This window comes from Conger conger, chromosome 8 (assembly GCF_963514075.1).
Source record: "Conger conger chromosome 8, fConCon1.1, whole genome shotgun sequence".
NCBI classification, from domain to species: Eukaryota; Metazoa; Chordata; class Actinopteri; order Anguilliformes; family Congridae; genus Conger; species Conger conger.
In genome coordinates this window covers 60,360,017-60,379,440 of record NC_083767.1, presented here as the reverse complement: position 1 = coordinate 60,379,440, position 19,424 = coordinate 60,360,017, and the positions used below count along the sequence as shown (strand labels likewise).

At 43.4% G+C, this 19,424-nt stretch overlaps 1 pseudogene; it reads left to right on the top strand.

Annotated features, from left to right (window-relative positions):
* The first annotated feature begins 1,219 nt into the window (after positions 1-1,219).
* LOC133134527 (zinc-binding protein A33-like) lies at positions 1,220-5,779 on the top strand (annotated as a pseudogene).
* The last annotated feature ends 13,645 nt before the right edge of the window (positions 5,780-19,424 follow it).

The following is a 19,424-nucleotide window of genomic DNA, read 5'->3' as shown; positions in this document are numbered from 1 at the left end:
CTGGTGGTTCCGAACTTCATCCATTTACGGATGATGGAGGCCACTGTGCTCATTGGGACCTTCAAAGCAGCAGGAATTTTTCTGTACCCTTCCCCAGATTTGTGCCTCAAGACAATCCTGTCTCGGAGGTCTACAGACAATTCCTTTGACTTCATGCTTGGTTTGTGCTCCGACATGCACTGTCAACTGTGGGACCTTATATGGACAGGTGTGTGCCTTTCCAAATCATGTCCAATCAACTGAATTTACCACAGGTGGACTCCCATTAAGCTGTAGAAACATCTCAAGGTTGATCAGTGGAAACAGGATGCACCTGAGCTCAATTTTGAGCTTCATGGCAAAGGCTGTGAATACTTATGTACATGTGATTTCTTGGTTTTTTATTTTTAATGAATTAGCAAAAATCTCCAAAAAACTTTTTTCACATTGTCATTACGGGGTATTGTGTCTTCTCCACTGATGGCTTAATCACAAGTTCTCCCCCTACTGCAGGGGAGGCATGAGTAATCAATATCAGGTTAGCAGAATAAGATCGTTTTTGCAGATCACTGATTTTTAACTTCATCACATTACAGACCATGAATTCAGTCTTTTTAAACTTAGCTAATTATGAATGTATTACTGCTTTTCACTTGTCACAGCTGCAGTAAAAGCCTGGAAAGGCATCACAAAAAGATTAATACAACAGTTTGATGATGTCAATGGGTCACAGGCTTGATGTGGTTATTGCAAGCAAGGGATATGCTACAAAATATTAAGTATTATTTACTTTATTACTCTCCGTACCAGTACTTTTGCTCACCTAGAAATTGGGTGGTCTGATACCAAAGGTGCTATGTTTTAAGTACATCCAGGCGTAAATACGGGGAAATAAAAGATTAAATTATGAACTCTTGTTTATCTTTTTATCCCAACCCCAAATGTATTCAGTGTATTACTAAGGCCTTGCTGTCCCAAATGATCTCATTTAATTCATTTTCATACAGGGCACATAAATGGATCCAGTGGTACATTACTGCATCCTGTGAATCCAATCCAGTTCAGGCACGGGACCATCTCCATAAGAGAGAGAGGACAAACCCAGTCAAGAATCTCCCACTGACTGAGAACTACAAACCTGATCTGCAGGTTTGTTTCTGTTTTGACGCACATTGGGTGTGTTCTGTCCCAGGTTCAGCAGCGGTGAAAGTATCAGACCGAGAGACGGAGAGACTGTAACATGGAGGCTAAAGCTTTGATTCCTGAGGACGATCTCTGTTGCTCTGTATGTTGTGACATTTTTAAAGAGCCTGTTGTTCTGAAATGCAGCCACAGCTTCTGTAGAGTGTGTCTGCAGCAGTTCTGGGAAGAGAAGAGCTCTCGAGAGTGTCCCATCTGCAGGAGAAAGGCCTCTATGGATGAACCTCCTCTAAGCCTGGCCTTAAAAAACATTGTGGAATCTTACTTAAAGCAGAAGACTGAGAGAGAAACTGCAGACAAGACTGAGACTCGCTGTAGTCTCCATGGAGAGAAACTTGTTTTATTCTGTGAACATGACAAAGAGCCTCTCTGTCTCATCTGTCAGACTTAAAAAAAACACAGAAACCACCCGGTCTGTCCAGTGGAAGAGGCCGCTCTGGAGCTGAAGGTATTCTTTTTTCAATCATAATTTGAAATTCAAGTCAGCATTGCATCTGAAAGTCTTGTATTAAAGCCTCAAAACATCAAGTATTTTAGATTTCAGTACAATGCACTAGGAGTAAAATGTGGGCATGGTTAAGTCCAGATTCACAGTTGTTATTATGAGCCTTTTATAGTGAATACAGCTCCAGAAATGTAACATTGAAATACAGTGTGATTTCATAAATATATAGCAATGATGTGTGAGATTAGATACTGACAGCACAAATATAACATAATACTTTTTCTCTAACAAAATAAAGATCTAGATCTGATAAAACTACTGTCATATAAACTGTTATCTGCTTGAGAAGAGAACTGTGCAACAACCAGGAAGTGCAGAAATCTACACCGAGTGAATAACCAGTGGAGACAGAGTTGTATATACTCTCTCAAAAATGGATGTGTTAATATCGAACACAATAAATGAAGCCGGTTCTATGAATGCTTAACATTCCTTACAGTTGGCTGTAAATTATATGCATGTACAGCCCAGTATTATTATCCTATTTTGCTGAAATATTTTATTGGTTTAATTGTGCTGAAAATGCACAATAAAATATATTGTGTTATGACGCTCTATAAGAATATTTCACTGATCTTTCCTCGAGTGTAGTATTTTCCATACTACATTTCCCACAGGCTTACAGTTACAAAATCACACTGACCGTCACTAGTGTAGCAGGGGTAATACTGTGCTATTTGTGAGAATAAGTCTTAACTGGTTCATATCACTCCTGGAGGAACTCAAGCCTGCACTTAATCTTGTTAAAGAAAAACTGAAGAAGTTTACTGAGGTTGAACAAGGATGTAAGAAGACAGCAGAACACATCAGGGTGAGTAACACAATTAGTAAATATGTAGTATTTTTGATTAATGTTGTGTGTGACATGGATAACAAACACACCAACTGCCATACATGAATAACCAAGCGTAGTTACACTATTCAGGTTTAAAATGGTGTTTGAATCGCAGAGTCAAGCCCAGCACACAGAGAGGCAGATAAAGGCAGAGTTTGAGAAGCTCCACCAGTTCCTGCGTGAGGAAGAGGAGGCCAGACTAGCTGCACTGAAAGAGGAAGAGGAGCAGAAGAGTCGGATAATGGAGGAGAAGCTAGAACACATCAGTGGAGACATCTCCACCCTTACAGACAAAATCACAGCTCTAGAGACGGCCATGGAGACCGAAGACACCTCCTTTTTAAAGGTAGGAGCTTCATTTACTGACCGAGTTTATACCGATGAACCTCAGTAAAGTAACGTCACGTGTGCTGACTGTTACCATCCTCTTCACTTTCATTAACATGGCTCCTGCTGTTTCTCACCTATTGTTTCTCATAATGGAATGGACTGAATACATTTATACACTCACAATGATGCTCTTATTGTGTTTTTTTTTCAGAGCTACAACAACATCAAGGAAAGGTATGTGGACTCTCAGCTCATTTCATCTTGTGTGTTTAAGTCTCTTCAGTTCCCGATGCTGACTGACTCCTGCCTGTCGTTACAGAGCCCAGTGCACACTGCAGGACCCAGAGCTGCTCTCAGGGGCGCTGATAGACGTGGCCAAACACCTGGGCAACCTGACGTTCAGAGTCTGGGCGAAGATGCTGGGGATGGTGCAGTACAGTGAGTATCTGGGCCAGATGCTGAAATCAGGTTTTTTTTACAAACATTTAATGAACACATGAAAGAGGAGGAACAGGCTGCATGTTGACATGGTGCTGAAGATAAACAGCACAGAGTCATCCAGTCTCAGAGCAGGGAGATCCTGAGGGCTGCACTGCACTGCTCGCAGTTTAATATCAGAACTCACGCAGACACAGAATTAACACACAATGTAAAACCTCATCAATAATATGCTTTATTAGCTGCGAGAATTGATTCTATTGAATTTGCAATGATGTGTTCATTGATTCATGACTTTTCATAATGCAAATAGGTTTTATATTTAAAATATGAATCACTATAACTACAGTATATTATTATCCATAACTAGTATATGTCATTTCCTGTGTATGGGACCTAATCTGAATAGAGTATGTGAAATGGTCCTGTCACACGCCATGGGCGGACACAAGAGATGGACACAGGGAGGTCGTTTTGATGGGAACCATTCGCAGACTCCAAGATGTAATAAATAACAAGCTTCAATCAAAGTGCCACAGAAATAGTTCAGTGCACGGCAATCAGGGCAATACAGGCAAGGCAGTTTGAGTCCAAAGGGTCAGAGTCCAAACAACCAGAGCAGTGTGGAGAAGGCAGGGTGGGGGGTGGGGTGTGGGGTGTGGGGGGGTGTGGACAGGTAACCAGAGCAGTGTGGAGAGGGCAGGGTGGGGTGTGGGGTGTGGACAGGTAACCAGAGCAGTGTGGAGAAGGCAGGGTGGGGTGTGGGGGGGTGTGGGGGGAGTGGACAGGTAACCAGAGCAGTGTGGAGAAGGCAGGGTGGGGTGTGGGGGGGTGTGGGGGTGTGGACAGGTAACCAGAGCAGTGTGGAGAAGGCAGGGTGGGGTGTGGGGGGGAGTGGACAGGTAACCAGAGCAGTGTGGAGAGGGCAGGGTGGGGTGGGGGGTGTGGGGGTGTGGACAGGTAACCAGAGCAGTGTGGAGAGGGCAGGGTGGGGTGTGGGGGGAGTGGACAGGTAACCAGAGCAGTGTGGAGAAGACAGGGTGGGGGATGTGGGGGTGTGGACAGGTAACCAGAGGAGTGTGGAGAAGGCAGGGTGGGGTGTGGGGTGGGGGGGGTGTGGACAGGTAACCAGAGCAGTGTGGAGAGGGCAGGGTGGGGTGTGGGGTGTGGACAGGTAACCAGAGCAGTGTGGAGAAGGCAGGGTGGGGGATGTGGGGGTGTGGACAGGTAACCAGAGCAGTGTGGAGAAGACAGGGTGGGGGTGTGGGGGGGAGTGGACAGGTAATCGGGAGAAAGGGAAAACATAGAATGGAACATTGACATAAAACACATAGAAAAGGATAATCAGGGAAATGAACTACAACGGAGGCATGGAACGTGACAGGAAAACATGAAATTAAACATTTAACAACACAAATACAAGCTATGATACAAGCTATGATACAATAACACGAGACGTGATGCAGCACTGGCATTTTAATGAATAAAAAATAAAAAATTTGGAATAAAAAAATACATTTAAAAAATAAAAAATAATAATAAGCTTCATTTGTATTGCATACATAAAATGTAGCTCAAAGGGCTTTGCATTCAGCCAGTTACAAATAATTATAAAAACAACACATTGTAGATAAAATATTCAAATAATAAATATTGTGATTGTGGAAATACATTCACTCAACAAACAAATAACAAGACAAGACAAACACTTACACGACTGCCTTAAAGGAGCGACGGTCTTAAAAGAAAGCTCCCTCAGTCTCTTTTGGTGGTGTAGTTGTCCAGGGCCCCGGCTGGTATATTTCATGCTGCCAGTTGCACCTCCCCTGACAGCAGCGGTAGGAGGCGCAACGCCCACTCCTCCACCAGGTGTGTGTGTTCTCTCCTGTACCTCTTCTCCCCACCGTTTAAATATCTCTCTTCTTCATATTTCAGCTCCTGTGATGATGGACCCCAACACTGTACATGCCTATCTCTCTCTCTCTGATGATCTGACCACTGTGAGAGACACAGATACAGCGCAGAACTGTCCTGACAACCCAGAGAGATTTAACAACTATGTGTTGGTGCTGGGATCTGAGGGGTTCACCTCAGGGAAACACAGCTGGGAGGTGAAGGTTGGGAATAAACGTGAGTGGGATGTAGGAGTGGTGAAAGAGTCCATCAACAGGAAGGGACAGATAACATGCAGCCCAGGGAAAGGATACTGGGTCATATGGCTGAGGAATGGTGATAAGTACAGAGCAGCAGGAGTTACTGACCTCACACTGAAGAGGAAACCCCAGAGCATCAGGGTGCAGCTGGACTATGACAGGGGGCAGGTGTCCTTCTTCAACTCCAGTGACATGTCACTCATTTACACTTTTAAACACACATTTACTGAGAGGGTGTTCCCATTCTTCTCTCCCTGTTCGAGAGATGGTGGCAGGAATGATGAGCCCCTGAAAATCTCCCCAGTGAAAGTCTCAGTAACAGTGACGTCATCCCAGTGAAGGTGTTTGTGTAAAAATGAAACTAGAAATGCTGTCAGAGATTTAGGATGTGTTTGATCTGCCTCAGCATGTCTGGCTGTTGACTTGAGCTTTGGGACACATGCTGGAGATGATCGGGGGGGGGGGGGGGGGGGGGGGTTGATGGTGTACCAGTACCCAATGGAAGATAAACAGACAGAGGTACACTGTCTCAGTGTCTAGACAGGAGCACACATCTAGCACAAAGGGGGGTGTCTGTCACAAGGGAGTAATGACTATGTGGTTATTTGCTTTTACCTGGTGCGTTTTATGCTGTGAAGGAGACTATTGTTTCTTGTTAATGTGATTTCTTATTCATCTGAACTTTGGAAATTGCAAAGGACTAAGTGCTTTCACACTTATAGGGTACTATAGATGAAATCCATTTCAATAATTTCTATTAATTAATTTTCTTTTCATCACCAATTATTTTGTTGAGTTACTCAACTGTACATGCATTTTTGGTCATGTGAATGCAGGCTGTATCTTTTGGGTTCTGTTTAAAAGCATTTGAACTTCATTTTATGAAGTGTTTATACATAAAACAGATGTGCTCTTGTGGGTAAATCAAATGCTTTCATACCTGATCGATGTCATTCCTGTTGAACTGGATTCATGAGAGCGTGTACAAGCTTTAATTAGAGTCTGGGCTCTTTTCAGATTGTACTTTGCAGATGCAGTGAAGAATAAATTTACCCTGTCAGTACCATGCTGTAGGATTTACATCTGAGCCTTCAGTAGCCTTACCTGCACAACTGACATTGGTCTCAAACTCTTTTCATATATGCATGATATGTTTATATTGAATGTAGGATGTAATGATGATGTATGGGAAACAAGTCCACTATAGACACTAGATATTCAGTGTAAAACTATAAAAACATAAGGCTTTATGTAATTTCTTTATATTTTCATGTATATTTTGTGTACACTGTATGTACATGCTCTGACATGAATTGATTCTGTCTCAAATCTTATGGAATGGTACAAGCCTCTTCTTTCATTTAAGTCTTCAACCGTGTGTGTGCAGTAAATAGCTTTAGAGATAGTTTGGACCAACTGCTCAACTTTCATCCTCCCAGTGGTCAGACTACAAGCACTCTGGTAGGCCATGGCTGTGCACTCTGTCCACTGCTATTTCTCACAGCTGAGGTAGGAATGTGTAAGACTGGCAGTTGAAACTTACATAGATAGTCAAGATATTTTTTTATATTTTTTTATCCCACTCACTGCAAAGCAATTTGAGATTTCTGAAAAGTACTCTTAAATAATGATAAAATGCATTGTTATTATTATTATTCCATCCATCCATCCATCCATTATCTGAACCCACTTATCCTGATCAGGGTCGCAGGGGGGCTAGAGCCTATCCCAGCATACATTGGGCGAAAGGCAGGAATACACCCTGGACAGGTCACCAGTCCATTGCAGGGTACACACACCATTCACCCATTCACTCACGCACTCATACCTACAGGCAATTTTGACTCTCCAATCAGTCTAACCTGCATGTCTTTGGACTGTGGGAGGAAACCGGAGTACCCGGAGGAAACAGGATTCGAACGCAGGACCTCCTTGCTGTGAGGCGGCAGTGCTACCCACTGCACCATCCGTGCCGCCTATTATTATTATTATTATTATTATTATTATTATTATTATTATTATTATTATTATTGTTGTTATTATTTATTTATTTATTTATTTATTTATTTAATTTTATTTTTAGTATAGGAGTTGTTGTAGTATTAATATTATTATTATAATTATTATTATTATTATTATCGTTGTTATTATGAGCAACAAATATAAGAGATACACACTGAAGATCTAATTAATTTAGTACAATAATGCTTACATCAATAGATTTACATCTGCATGTATTAAGAGCGCAATGAGAGGTATGTTTTGTTTGAGATACCATACTTTTATAATTCAGGCAATTTAGGGCAGCGCTCCTGATATGTCTTGCTGAATTTCATCTGAAAAACTTTGTCATTTAATGGGCCAATATTAAATGACAAGGTTCATGTTTGATAAAGAACTATTTCATTTTCATATCTGAGTCAAGGATAGACTAACATGGTTTCATTTGGTTTGGCAACATTCACTACTCCTGAAAATGGAATTCAAAGATTCAGATGTGTAAGCTAAACACCTCCAACGAATAGACACAAGTCATATCTTTGTGTATGATGATTACGCTACAACAATGGCACTTGGGCAGTCCCATGATGCAGTGCAGAACTCCCGATGGCCGTGGGGTGTCTCACCTGTTCTGCCATCTGTGTTCCGCTTAAAGATGAGTGTGTTTTGATCAATCTCCATGAGTATGAAGCTCAAATGCAGGCCTGCTTTGCACCTATCCGATTACGCACCTGACACGAGACGTTTCAAAGACCCTGTCCGTTCTGCTCATTCTGCGCGCCTTAATCTGCAGACCTGTCAGGCTACCGCATCGGAGCATGTTTGGAAAGGTGCTGGGGTGGACTGTGCTGGAAAACTGCAGCAGTTAGTTTCCCAGGCCTGTATGCTATCATCTGGAGCTATGTGGTCATTTTAGCGCATGTATGATTACCGCTGATCCAGGGTGATGATCGGCCAACATGAGAGCTGAACGTCACTGTTATCTTCATAAACAACCCAGAATCCTCAGCGCAATGCCTGACGTAACATCGTACAGTAATAATATTAATAATAATAATAATAATAATAATAATAATAATAACAATAAGAATAAAAATAATGATAATAATAATAACTAGAAAAAATTCCAGGGAAATTTTAAGTGTGCTGCTGCTGGTGCCCATCCCTCACACAAACACAGATGTAACCCACAATTTGGTCCTCACAAAAATGGAGAACCTCATCTATACACTTGTGTGTGTGTGTGTGTGTGTGTGTGTGTGTGTGTGTGTGTGTGTATTTGCCCTTATGATAAGTTCATAGGCCACACACACACACACACACACACACACACACAGATCTAAAACAAAAATAGACATCCTCATCTATACACATGTTCTGGGCAGTTGCTAGGGTGTTCTGGGCGGTTGCTAAGGTGTTCTGGGCGTTTGCTAGGGTGTTCTGGGTGGTTGCTAGGGTGGTCTGGGCAGTATAAGGGTACAATTCCCAAGGTGGCGTTGTCTGGCTAAGTATGGGTTGCTCAACCACACCCACCCTCCTGTTACAGTTAGCACAACCATTAAGACATGGACATAGAAATAAAACAGTTAAAAACCTCGGTATTTTCATATAATGTGGACAGGATGGAGTCAGTCAGCTAGCTAGTTACTTAGTCAGTCAGCTAACTAGCTAGTTAGTTAGCCAGTCAGCTGTGTGTGGACAGGATGGAGTCAGTCAGTTAGCTAGTTATTTAGTTAATTATTCTTATTAATTACTTAGTTAGACGTGTTAGGCAGAGGCAGAACATACATACAGTTCAACAGCATCACAAACTACAGATAACAAACAACCAAATCAACACCTCTCTAAAATAATAACAACTTTATAGAATATTACACTGCATTAGTTTTGGTAAATATAAATTACAGTGACAGTTCACTGATCAGCTGAGCTTAGTTAGCCAGTCAGCTGACTAGTTAGCCAATCAGCTAGCTAGCTAGTTAGTTAGTTAGTCAGTCAGCTAACTAGTTAGCCAGTCAGCTAGCTAGTTAATCAGTCAGTCAGTCAGTCAGCTAACTTGTTAGTTTGTTAATCAGTTAGTAACAGTCACTTAGTTAATCAGTTAGTCAGACCGTCAGTTAGTTAGTTAAGCTAGCTAGCGCCGAAGCTAACGCTAACTAGCGCGACGAAGCTAACGCAAGCTAGCGCCGAAGCTAACGCAAGCTAGCGCAACGAAGCTAACGAAACCTAGCACCGAAGCTAACGTCAAACAAATCGCTGTATCTTGAAAACTATAACTCACATTTTTAAAAAAATCATTTTGAGTTAACCGAGACTTCAGTGGCGAGATCGATCTATGAGATGTGTCGGTAGGATTTAGAATGCAGGAGTTGTGGCAGTTTAAAAATCGCCATATTTTATTTATTTTACTCTGCAGTTTACCACTCAGATAACATGGGAAGCTAGCCAAGGCTAGCGCTAGCTTCGGCTACTTCCGGTTCTATTCCGGTCACAGGCTGTGAATGCTGCGGTTAAAACGAGTGATACTACATGTATTGTGCTTATTTGTGTCAGTTTCAGACTTCATATATATGTTGTGGTCGAAGCTAGGGCTAGCCTCGGCTAGCCTCGCCTGAACATACAAGCATGTGGCAGCCTGCTATGTGTCAGGGCCGTTGCTAAGGCAACCAGCACGCGCGCGCGTGTGTCTCTGGTGATTCGTAACCAGAGAGAGAGAGAGAGAGAGAGGGGGGAGGGGGATGGGCGGTTGAGTGAGCTGAGTGTGCTGGGCTCGTGCATGTTCTGTGTGTGTGTGAGTCTCTGTCGGTTAGAGATGTAGGAACTAACGTTTTTTTCTGACATGCTCGGGTTTAAACGCTTCTCTTTCCAAAACTATACGTCATATCTCTTAGATATTTGAACAGTTTGATATATAATATGTCAAGGTACTGTGAAAATTGAAGGAGTAGCGGCAGTTTGTGTGTCCAACTTTGTGTAAATGTTTAACTGCGTACAACTTTGTGTAAATGTTTAACTGCTTACGGCCTGAATGCTAGTGGTGAAGCTAACTGGCGCTGGTGCCGAACAAATCCATGTATCTTCAAAAGTATAAGTCAGATCTAATTTATTTTTGTATTTTGAGCGACCCGAGACTTCAATGGCGATTCCGATCTAGGAGATGTGTCTGTAGGATTTGAAATGCAGGAGCGGTGACAGTTTATAAATCACCATATTGTGCCTACTTTACGCGGCAGTTGACGCTTCAGATAACATTGGAGTCAATGAGAGCTGGATCCGGCACTCTCTGCACTTTTGGGCGATTTATTAAAAAACCGTGAGTCCTATCTCAATGGAAGTAACATTGAATGAGAGAGGACAAGTTTCTCTACATTTTGATGTATACATTGTTGTTGTAGAGTAGAAGCTGTGGGAGTAAGATGAGAATGTCTTGAATATTTTTGATACAATTTAGAAGGGCTGAATGCCAGAGTGGGTGATGTCACAGAGTGGGTGATGTCACCGCACTCTAAAGCCACGCAATACACACCCATTATAAAATCTCAAAAATTTCATAAAACATAAACTGTGATTTTGTAAAAACCGTAGAAGATATCAAAAAGTGTCTTTAGACCAACACAGTTCAAAGTCTTGTGACCCGTTTAAACCTTTAATCACGTTTCTGCAACAAAGTATGACGAAGTGGTGTGGCTCCAAAGAGGGGTGGGTTTGATCAATTTGTGAGATTTTTTTTTACGAATTCTCATTCATTCCTATGGGCAAAAATCGGTCGGTTTTTCGGATTTTGGAAGAAAACGAGATGTCGCAGACTTGAGAAAAGTCTTTGCCATCGATTCCCGTCTATTCCGGTCGTTTTGATATATATCTTGCCTGGGATTTCTCAAAGCTGTGGGAGGAGTAGCATGCCGAACATTTGAAGGAAGAAAATGAAATAAATAAAATTATGAAGTATGGCTGAGAATATTAAGGTGTGTGCTTTTGCACTACAAAGCTCTGCTTTGTATTGCAATGCGCAGCACACAATAATCAGTATATTGGTTGGAATTAGCCGCTATTATTGTTATTATTATTATTATTATTATTATTATTATTATTATTGTTGTTATTATTATGAGGTATATTATTAATTAGCCTATCATCATCATCGAGTACTGACTTATCGATGCTGCATGGAACTGCAAAGATGAACACAGATGTGCAGGTATAGGGCTGATCATGCATAGAAACGGGAGAAAACTACTTTCAATGTCTCTTTTATGCAAATAAAAGAACAGCAAAACATTTTTTATGTTATCTCCATGCAATAATAAAGTTTTCAGCAGTTGGATTCAAGATGAGATTGTTTTACTTCAGTCATGATTAACATGTTGTGGCAAACAAATTGAACATCCTACAGAAGGTTGTGCTGCACCTGAGACAGACTAAACATATTAGAATTGATTTCCTTCTGTTATCTGTGCAAAATAAGTCATTTTGAGTCAAGAAGAAGGTGGAGAGAACTTGTTCACAACATTATCCAAAATATGCCATTTGGATAGATTTTGGATAAGTAAAAGGACACTTGTGCTTCATCTTGGAAAAACACTTGCAGGATGTCACTGCTTTCAGATAGCAGGGGGCCTGTAGCATAGTGGTTAAGGTAAATGACTGGGACAGGAAAGGTCAGTGGTTCAAATCCTGGTGTAGCCACAATAAGATCTGCATTGCCGTTGGGCATTGCTCCAAGGGACGATTGTCTCCTGCTTAGTCTAATGAAATGTGCATCACTCTGGATAAGAGCATCTGCCAAATGCCAATAATGTAATGTAATGTAGCCACACAAACTTTTTTCGAGTGGTGGACAACACATTGTGGATGAACTGTATACAATAATTGTTGTCCCTAGCAGATTTAGATTTGGTGCAATGAATATTAGAGCATGTAAATGTATGATCTTTTTGCTTTTTGTGTTTACCAGACATACTTTTTCAAGTATTTCTTAGGCTCTCATGCTTTGATCTTGATGGTACACATGTGCCCGACAAATTCAGCCAACCATGCAATGTGTTGCCACACAGTGGAACAGCTTTATTAAATAGTACTGAAAACAGGTCTGGGAAAAAGAGGTTAAAGTCAGCTGAGATCCTTTTAACTTTTAACACGTTGCACGTGTCAATAACAGTTCATTGTAAAGAGCAGTGTGGTCTCTGGTTCCCCACTTGTGTTCGGTTCTCCACAATCTTCCTGCACTCGTTTGTTTCTTCCTCATCTTTGTTTTTCTTTTCTCCCCCTTTTCTCCCGCTCTATTCCTTCCTTTCTCTCCAGCCTGCCTCTGTGCACTTCTCTCTCTCAGCTCGTCCTTCTACCTCCTCGTCCTCCTCCTCTTCCCCCTCTTCCTCCTCTTCCTCCTCTTCCCCGCAGCTGTAGAACCTGCCCCGGTTTGACGCCACCATCTCCTCCACCTTCTCCAGCAGCTGGGAGACGTGACGGGCATTCCTCCGGCTATGTAGGGCGTGGTACCTGTTCCCGCACCTGTGCACCAGCCTGCGGAGGCCCTGGCTCCTCAGAATGTGCTGCTCGACGCTCTCCCCCAAAGCCTCCGCCCAGATGAAGAGCACCAGCGTGTGCCTCCACACCCGCGTGCCGAAGGCGGCCATGTTGAGCCTGACCGCCCGGCCGTAGCCGGCTGTGAAAGAGAGATACGCAGGGACGACCAGGAGGAAGGCGTGGGGCCCTGGGGGGCACAGAGCTGCCCTCTGCAGGGCGTGACCTGCGGCCCCGTCCCCAAGGTACCACTTGGGCCCTGTCACTTCCACCAGAGCGACCCGCCGCCCGGCTGCCTGCCCTCGCCTCACTGTGCCTCTCTCTGTCTGGGCCTCCTGTCCACCCAAGATGCTGTTTCCAGCCGAGCTGTTGGAGGCCCAGCTCTCTCCCAGCAGGACGAGCCTGAGCTCAGATGGACCGGGACACTCTGGGAATGGTGGGAATGCGGTACGGATTTGACTGGGAGACTGAGGAGACAGCGGGAATGTTGGGGAAACCGTACTGGGAGGCTGTGCAGGGCTACCTTCAGCGATCACTGAAACAACAAGAAAAGGCAAACTGTGAGGTTGTGTACTTGATATAATGAGCAGCTGTCATTACTGTTGTTCCTCCTCATGGAGGGGCTTTAACTGTAACGGATGGGGCAAAATATAAACCAGAGGCTTACACAACTCAGCAACCTCAAACTAATTAATTTCATTATAGAGTTGCGCAATATCTAAACATTATACAAGCCCTGTCTGGGTTCTTTTTTACGTATTATTCTTGTTTTCACAGGTGGGTTTCTAACTGTTGAACGGAGTGCACAGGAAGCAGACTATGCCCTGTGCCCGTGCCATTGGCACAAGCGGTTCAGAGAGGGACGAGTCTCGTGGTCCTCGTCAAGCAACTTGGGCACCTCCTTTGCGAACGCCTTTCCCCATGGCCAGATTTCCCCCAAGGTGGTCCTCACAGACTCTTTAATCTTAATCCCGGTTCCTCGGCGATCGCTCCGATTGTCAGCGTGTGAAGCGTCCGCGCCAGGTCCTTGGCCCTCTGGAGGTCGGCGTCAGATCTGAGCATCGTGCGGGTTTTCGGATCATCCTACGCGTCATCCCGCCCCTCTCTGCACCAACCGTTCCCCTCAGACAGGTGCATGGTGCTCCCCAGACCTTTCTTTCAGCGTGAGAAGGGTCTCCGTTGGATTTTTCCCCAGATGAGCTTCGCAACCAGATTCATAGCGCTACAGAGTACACTTCACAAGAGTTAGAAACCCACCTGCAAAAACAAGAATGATGAAGTAAAAAGAACCAAGGCTGGGCTTATATAGGGTTCAAATGTTGTGCAACTGTACAACGTAATTCATTAGTTTGAGGCTGCTGAGACGTGTAATCAATCTCATTATAGCCACACCTCGTATTAACAATAGTTATTCACATCTGAAGCTAAAAAGTACCATACGAGCAGTGTATGAGAGAGACTAACCTGCAGCTGGTTTATGGGAGTCCAGTCTTTGACATGGTTTAGGCACATTCAGTTCCCCTCTCCCTCTCATCTCCTTCACCCGGTTCTGGAAGCTTCTGTCCATAAACTCAGGCAAAAGGTCATTGAGGCTCTCACTGTTGCTGCAAAGTTTGAGATTCTTCCTTTCTGACCATTCCCTCGCTCCGTGTCTCTCTTTCTTCTGTTTGGGCTTGTGGAGCTCTTCCTCCTGCCCTCCATTTGCCTCTTTAAGGGCATAATCTCGTCCTTCACTCTCAATGGGATCAGGATCATCTTCCCTCATCCCCTGCTTCTCTTTTTCCACCCCTGCTGCCCCTTCCATGCGTGGTTCTTTCCTGTCTTTTTCTCTCTCTCTGTTGTCCACCCCGTTTTCCGGATCCACTGTACAGAATTCCACTGGTCCCTTTTTTGCCTTTTTGTACATTTTTTCCATGTCTAACAGTTTCCTTTCTTTTTCTGTGTACCTCAGTTGTAGCTCTTTGAGCTGATCCTCGGTCCCTTTGAGCTTGTGGTAAAATTCAGACTCTTTCCTGTTTAACTCCATTTCATGGGTTTTTACCAGCTCCTTAATCTCCTGCTCTTTCTTTTCAAAAGTCCTTTTAAATTCCTGAATCACAGCCTCCCTCTCTGAAACAGTCACCATCAGCTTTTGCTCTCTGTTTCTTGTTTCTCCTTTAGAAAGTAGTTCCTTCTCTCTGGATTCTTTTTCCTTTGGCTGGGGAATGAGTTTACTCTCCACTTGCCTCTCTCTTGTTCCTTCCTCTAGAAGTTGTCTATCTCTCCCTGCCCCGTTATCGTCTTCACCCTCTGTCCATGGTATTATCCCTTCCTTGTTCTTTAAATCCTCTGGACAATTCAGATTTTTCCCATCAACTTCCCTCTCTTTTTCAGAAATGGCCTCTTGCAGCTCTTCTAGTTCCTTCTTGTATTCCTTACAGCTCTTTCTGATCTCCTCTAACTCAGCCTCTCTTTGAGAGATCAGTCCCTTCAGTTCCTCTACTTGCTCCTGACTGTCTTCATACTTCTCTGTGATGGAAACCAATCGTTTCTCACTGCAATCGTGCTTCTTTTTCAGTTCATTAACGCATCTCTCTTTTACCTCCATCTCTGTCTCTATCGCCGTCAATTTCTCCTCATGAATCTATTTCTTGTCCTTCGTCTCTCTCCATTTTTTCATATTTTTCTTTCCACGTGTCTCCGCTCAGTTTTTGTATCTCTTCATCTCTTTCCTCAATTGTCCCTCTAATTTCATCCCCCTCTCTCTTCCGTTCCCTCTTGATCTGTTCCATTGCTTTGTCTTTTTCTCTGAGCGCCCCTTCCAGCTCTCTAATCCCTGCTTCTCGCTCACTCTGTTTCCTCTCATATTCTGTCTGCATATTTCTCCTGATCTCCTCATAATGAATCCTCAGTTCTGCAATCTCTGTCTCATTCATCTCGGCCCTGGTTCTCAGTTCTTCATTTTCTTTCCTGTAGTCCTCACACTTTTCTTTTATCTCCTCAATCGCTCCATATCTCTCCATGCTCAGTGCCTCATAACTCTCTCTGAGGCAAACCAAGTTTCTCTCCAGCTCATCATACCTTTGTTTTAATTCAGAAATCACCTTTTCTTTCACCTCCAGGACTGACTCTACCTCTGCCTCTCTCATCTGCCTTTTCTCCTCATCCATCTGTTTTGTACCCTCCATCTCCTTCTGCATCTTCTCATATTTATCTCTCCATTCCTCTTCCCTCTGCTTTAGCTCTTCCTCATATTCCTGCAGAGAAGCTGATATTTTCTCCTCCCTTTCTTCAGCGTTGTGTCTCAGTTCATCCACTTCTCTCTCTTTCTCATATTGTTTCTTCTGTAATTCATTCAGTTCCATCTTCATGTCTTTTATCTCCTTGTCTTTTTCTCGGACCACTCCCTCCATCTCTTCCTCTCTCTGTAGTTCTTTCTCTCCACGTTGCTGTATAATCTCATCCCTCTCCTTCACAATAATGTGAATTCTCTCCAGCAGTTCTGCGGTATCAGTCCTTAGCTGCTTAATCATGACCTCTAGTTTTGCTGTTTGCCTTTCACTGTGTTCATACCTCTCTCTTATCTCTTCTACCTCCTTCTCCTTCTCCCTGATTTTCTCTTCTGCCTGCTCCACTCTCTTCCTCTGTTCATCCTTCAGTCTCTTTTCTGTTGCCCCTGCATTTTCTTGTGCTTGATGCATCAGCTCTGAAATCATTCTGTCCTTCAGCTCAAGTTGTGCTTCTCTTTCGGACAAAGCCCGTGTGTTTCTCTCTGCCTCCCTCTCTCTCTCTGCATCCTTTAGTTTCATCTCCATCTGTATCCTCCTCAGTTCCTCTTCATATTGCTCTTTCTTATATTCCATCTCTTTGTCTTTCTTCTCATTTATTTCATCTATTTCTTCAGCACCTCTCTTCTGCATGTTGTTTCTCTGCTCCATTTCTCTGATCTCCATCTCTCTTGTCTCAGCCCTCTTTCTGTGCTCTTCATTTTATTTCCTGTAGTCCTCACACTTTTCTTTTATCTCATCTCTCTCCAGGCTCAGTGTCTCATAACTCTCTCTGAGGCAAACCAAGTTTCTCTCCAGCTCATCATACCTTTGTTTTAATTCAGAAATCACCTTTTCTTTCACCTCCAGGACTGACTCTACCTCTGCCTCTCTCATCTGCCTTTTCTCCTCATCTGTAAGGGTGAGGCTGGGCGGAGAGCCAGAAGCGACCGAGGAAGACCCTCTAAAACGAACACGAGAACGGGTTCGTCACTAAATCCCAGGGAACAGCGGGAATGGGAAATAAACACAGAACTGAACCAAATAAGGGAAAAAGGACAAGCCCCAAAAAACGGCTATAAGAAAACAAATCAACCCTTAAAAAACAGGGCGAACCGCACCACTGGCTTAGGTGCTTCCAATGACCGTGGAACAAAATAAAATACAACCTAGCCGGGGAAAAAGGCTAGGCACGAAAATAAAAACCTCGAGACGCAGCTCGGGACCAAAACGCAAACCAAAAATACATACCAGGGGACAACGCCAGCGAACACAACACAGCTGAACGCCTTCCTTACCTTTTAATCTTTTAGTTTCTTAGCAGTGAAACACACACACCAGCACAGTACCGGACTCTTAAGTCTCACAGAGTCTACCAAGTGCTTTTACCGGCTTTGTGTCAGAGCGCACAGTGAACACAAAAGCATTGGTAGACTGCCGGCACTGGCCTTAAATACTCTTTCGGAGGGGAAAAATCCTCTGCCAATAATGACAGCCAGGTGAAGCCAATGAGCTCCAGCCCTCTGGTGGACACCATAGATATTACCTCACCATGACATCATCCATATATTTTGTACCCTCCATCTCCTTCTGCATCTTCTCGTGTTTATCTCTCCATTCCTCTTCCCTCTGCTTTAGCTCTTCCTCATATTCTTGCAGAGAAGCTGTTATTTCTTCCTCTTTTTCCTTGATGATGCATCTCAGTTCTCTCTCTTTCTCATCATTTTTCTTCTGTAATTCATTCAGTTCCATCTTCATGTCTTTTTCTCTGACCACTCCCTCCATCTCTTCCTCTCTCTGTAGTTCTTTCTCTCCATGTTGCTGTTTAATCTCATCCCTCTCTTCCACAGCAATGTGAAATTTCTCCAGCAGTTCTGCGGTATCAGTCCTTAGCTCCTTAATCATGACCTCTAGTTTTTCTCTTTGCCTTTCACTGTGTTCATACCTCTCTCTCATCTCTTCTACCTCCTTCTCCTTCTCCCTGATTTTCTTCTCCAGCTCCTCCACTCTCTTCCTCTGTTCATCCTTCAGTCTCTTTTCTGTTGCCCCTGCATTTTCTTGTGCTTGATGCATCAGCTTTGGAATCCTTCGGTCCTTCAGCTTAAGTTGTGCTTCTCTTTCTGCCAAAGCCTGTGTGCTTCTCTCTGCCTCCCTCTCTCTCTCTGCATCCTTTAGTTTCATCTCCATCTGTATCCTCCTCAGTTCCTCTTCATATTGCTGTTTTACGTTTTCCATCTCTCTATCTTTTTTCCTGAATGCTTACTCCATCTTTCTGATCTCTTTTTCCTGCTCTCTTAGTTTCCCCTCATTTTCTGTGTGAACGCTTTTTAATTTCTCATAGTATTCCCTCTGCTCTCCAATCTCTTTCTCTTGTCCATTTCTATTCTGCTCTATCTCTTTTATCTCCTCTATCTGCTTTTTCATCTTCTCAGTTTCCATTCTCCACACCTCTTCTCTCTGTCGCTGTTTCTTCTCAAAATCCTGCTTCAGAACTTCAGTGGTTTGCTCTGCCACCTGAATTGTGTGCTGTAGTTCTTCCACCTCCCTCTCTTTGTCCTCATACATTTGATGCAAGTCACACAATTCTGTCTTTTTTTCCAGATTCCTGCGTTTTAATTCCCCTATTTCCAGGTCACACTTCTGCATGTTTGCTTTGATCTCAGCTTCTCTTTTCATCCTCTGCTCTTCATAAAACTCTTTCATTTTATCCAACATTAAGTCTCTCTCTTTCTTCTTCTCCTCCAGGTTCTCCATCTCCTCTCCACGTTTGTGGAATTCCATCGCCAGGTCGTTGAGCTCTGTCTTTTTCTCTTCATTCAGTCGATTCAGCTCCTCCATTTCTGTAGTTTTATTTTGAATGATCTTTCTCAATTCTTCCTCTGTTTTAACAAGACTCTGGCATAACCTTCTCGACTCGTCTGCTTCTTTTTCCATCGCCGCTGTTCTTTCCATCAGCTCACTGTTCTTCTTCTTTTCTTCCTCAGCACTTTTCTCCAGCTCCTCCCTTTCTTTTGCGCTCTGTTGGTGCATCTTTTCCCACATCCTCCTGTCAAGGTGCATCTCTCTCTCTGCGGTCAGTATTCTAATTTCTCTTTCTTCATTCTTCTCCATCAGGGCTTTGATCTCCCGCTCTTTCTCTTGCATCTTTAGCTTCATATCCCCCTCTCTAAGCCTGTACTCCTGGTCAAGAATTGCTGTGATTCTGTCGTTTTTCTCTT